This window comes from Hevea brasiliensis, chromosome 5 (genome assembly GCF_030052815.1).
Source record: "Hevea brasiliensis isolate MT/VB/25A 57/8 chromosome 5, ASM3005281v1, whole genome shotgun sequence".
Classification (NCBI taxonomy): domain Eukaryota; kingdom Viridiplantae; phylum Streptophyta; class Magnoliopsida; order Malpighiales; family Euphorbiaceae; genus Hevea; species Hevea brasiliensis.
Window position 1 is genome coordinate 11,306,327 of NC_079497.1, and position 3,627 is coordinate 11,309,953.

General features: G+C 34.7%; 1 non-coding gene across 1 annotated transcript; it reads right to left on the reverse strand.

Moving 5' to 3' along the window:
- Window positions 1-2,736: 2,736 nt before the first annotated feature.
- LOC131180366 (small nucleolar RNA R71) lies at window positions 2,737-2,843 on the reverse strand. Its single transcript, XR_009149142.1, has one exon. It is a non-coding gene; the product is annotated as a small nucleolar RNA R71 (small nucleolar RNA).
- Between the last annotated feature and the right edge of the window lie 784 nt (window positions 2,844-3,627).

Here is a 3,627-nt window from a genome sequence, read left to right on the forward strand (position 1 = left end):
TTGTCCATGTAAGCTAAAGCCTAATATCATCACAGTCCATGAAATAAAATTCCTCTTCTTTATCCAAGCAAAAACCTTTGAAGAATACTGTTAAATTCAGAGAGAGTGTCGATCAAATTACAATTTAATTCATTTAATTTGGGCTTATATAAGTGATTAGATTGCTTTACACATTAAAATGACTAGCCAAATCAATGTTGTAACCCAACTTCTTATATATTACCCTTTTAATTTATATTATTTTGATGTGGGATTCCAACACTCCCCCCTCAAGTGCAACCACATGGTTGTCACTTGACAATTAATTTGTATTTTTATTTTTATCCCAATAACGGCCCAATTATATAGTCTTATGGGTGGCTGAAACCCACAACCTAGTTTGGGCTCTGATACTGATGCATACATTTTGCATAATCATTTAGGTTTAATTTCATAGCCATTTTATTTGATTATTAGTCACTTTTAGCTAATTTTATTAGTTATTTAGTTAGTTTTTCATAATTGTCAATTTTGGATTAATTTGTAATTTTTACTTTGTTTTGTAGGAAAAATGGTGTTTTTGAAGGACTGAAAAGAAATTTTGCCATTGAGGAGTGACTTCTACAGCCAAAGATGTCAAAAACAAGTTTTCAAGTGGAAATATGCATTGACAAAATTGCGCATAACTTGCCGCATAAGCTATGCAGATCCGCATGAGGAGAAGAAACACTGTTCCAACACCTGCCGAATTGTGCATAAGGAGAGTGCATAGCTTATGCAGATTCACGCCTCCCTAATGCAATCTCACAGAAATGTGCATAACCTATGCGCCAAGTCATGCAGTTTTGCATAAGTGAACTGCAGAAAATCGCTTAAGGGATGCATAACTTATGCGATCCACTTATCTGATCCACAAAGGTTTCATTAATGAGCTGGCAGAAGATTCCCTCAGAAAATTCCTCCTAAAACACACCATTTTAGGGCTCCATGTCAGAAAAATGCTATAAATAGTCCCATTTCCCATTTTAGAGAGAGGGGAAGCAAGAAAGAAAGGAGGAAGAGAAAAAGGAGCAGCTGAAGAGTCACAATCATCTCCCACTCCATTTCCAACCAGATTTGGAGATTTCTTTCTTTTCTTACATTTTTCCTATATTTCTAGTATTTAGTTTCTTGTTTCTTAGCTTAGATTAAAGATTTATTTCCTTATAAACTCAGAATTTCTTGTAAACATTATGGATAGTGAGTAGTTTTAATTTGATTCTGGAGTAAGGGTTGTAATATTTGAGATATTTTGTGAATTTTGATTGGGTAATCCATATTTTGTGGTCTTAATGAGTTTTATTCATTTCTTGTGTGCTTAATGACATGCTTAGTGTAGGATCCCATTATGTAATGTTCTTAATCCATGGTTGAGGCACCGAAAAGAGAAGGCCTTGTGATAGATAATCAAGAAATTGGACTTAATTAACTTAGATCTAGAAATAGACTAAGAATTAAGAGGATTCACAGATTAATTAAAGAACCTAATGGGTCTTAATTAACTCTAACTCCATGAAAGTAAGATTAGATTGATTAAGGCACTCTTTGTCTCACTCGAAAGGGTATTCAAAGGATTTAAGAATTAATCTCCTTAAAACCCGTAAGTTCCACAAGATTGGATAACCAATTTGAAATCCCAAAATAGCTCGAATATGAAATCCCGAACTCCGGAATCGCCTTTTTATCATTGTTAATTTTTAATCGAATTTAATTGCTTGCCATTTTAAATATTGCCACATTTGAATTTCCTTGTTTTAATTTGATGCAAATTTAGTTAAATCATTACATAGTTGAATAGATTATTAATTTTGCACATATAGATTTCATACTCCAATACCCATCAATTTATTACTTTGATTTCAAAAATAGTTCAATTTAGTCAACTTTTTATATCAAAAATTCAATCATTAACACAACTCCTCGTGGGAACGATATCTTTTTTATATTACTTGTACGACCCGTGCACTTGCGGTTGGGCCACATCAAGTTTTTGGCGCCGTTGCCGGGGAGTTGTTTGTTTAAGATTGAATTCTTGATTATTTTAGTTGTTTATAGTTTTATCTTTGTTATCTTTTCATTTTTTGTGTTTGTTTGTTCTTTTTCAGGTACTTTTAATCTTTTATGAGAAGAGCTAGAAGCACACGTGACACATCCTTATTGTTCAATCCTGAAATTGAGAAATTTTGTAAGGCCAACAAGAAAGAAACCAGAAAAAGAAAAGAAGCTTTGAGAGAAATTGAATTAGAAGAAGTCATGGCTGATGAAAGAATGAGAATTGGTGGTAATGTTGGAAATGATTGGAACAATGAAAATATAGCCCAAGGTGAAGAGGTTGTAAATGCTAATGTGCCTAGGGGAAGTATGATGGATCATGTTTTTCCTCGTTTTGATGACTTGACAGAAAGCATAGCAAGACCAAGAATTGATGCAAATAGTTACAAGATGGATTTTGGAGTTCTTTAAATGATTCAAAATTCTCAATTTGGAGGACATCCTTCTGAAAATCCACACACACATCTAAAGAAGTTTGCTATGATTTGTGATATGCAAAAACAACTTGGAGTGTCTGATGATGCAGCAAGATTGAAGCTATTCCCATTCTCTTTGAAAGATAGAGCATTGGATTGGCTTGACTCTTTACCTCACAACTCCATTACAAATTGGGAGCAGCTCACTGATGCATTTCTTGCACAATATTTTCGACCTGGAAAAACTCAAGAATTGAGGAATCAAATGACAGCTTTTAGACTAAGAGAAGATGAAACTCTCTATGAGTCATGGATGAGATGGAAGGAATTAGAGAGACAATGCCCACATCTTGCCATTCCAAAATGGATGATAAATCAGAATTTTTACACCAATGTTACTCCTGCAATTAGAGGGATTATTGATGCTCAAACAGGAGGAGAATTTATTATGAAGCATGAAGATGAAGCTTATGAGCTATTGGAGAAAATTGCAAAGAATACTCATCTTTGGAGTAGTCCAAGAGGACCAGCTCCAACTCAAAAGAGGCAAGCTGCTGGAATGTATGATCTTGATCCATTTAACATGATTAATGCAAAGTTTGATGCACTTACAAATGTTTTGGCTAAGAAGATAGAAGATTTGAGTATGTTGGTTAGTTCATCATCATCATCTGGAAGTTCACAACAAGTTTCTTATGTAGAGGGAACTACCAGCTGTGGAGTAGATTATGGAGAGCAAGCTGCATATGTTGATAACTATGGAAATAAACAAATGGGGAATCCTTACTCTCAAACTTATAATCCAACTTGGAGGAATCATCCCAACTTTTCATGGGGAAATCAACAAAGTCAAGTTCCAAATCAGAATTTTCAACCACAACAGCAACAAGGAATTCCATATCAGCAAAATAGGCAACCATTGCCTAATTTTCAGCAGAGAAACATGAATCCTGAACCTCCATCAAAACAGCAAGAACAAAGTTCCACCACTGAAGCTTTACTGCAACAGATTCTTGCTAACCAAACTAAGCATGATGAGGAGATGAGAGAGATGAAAGCAAGGCTAGAACAGATGCAAACACATAACAGAATGTTGGAAAATCAGATTGCACAACAAGCATCTTCCTCAGGTACCAAGTCT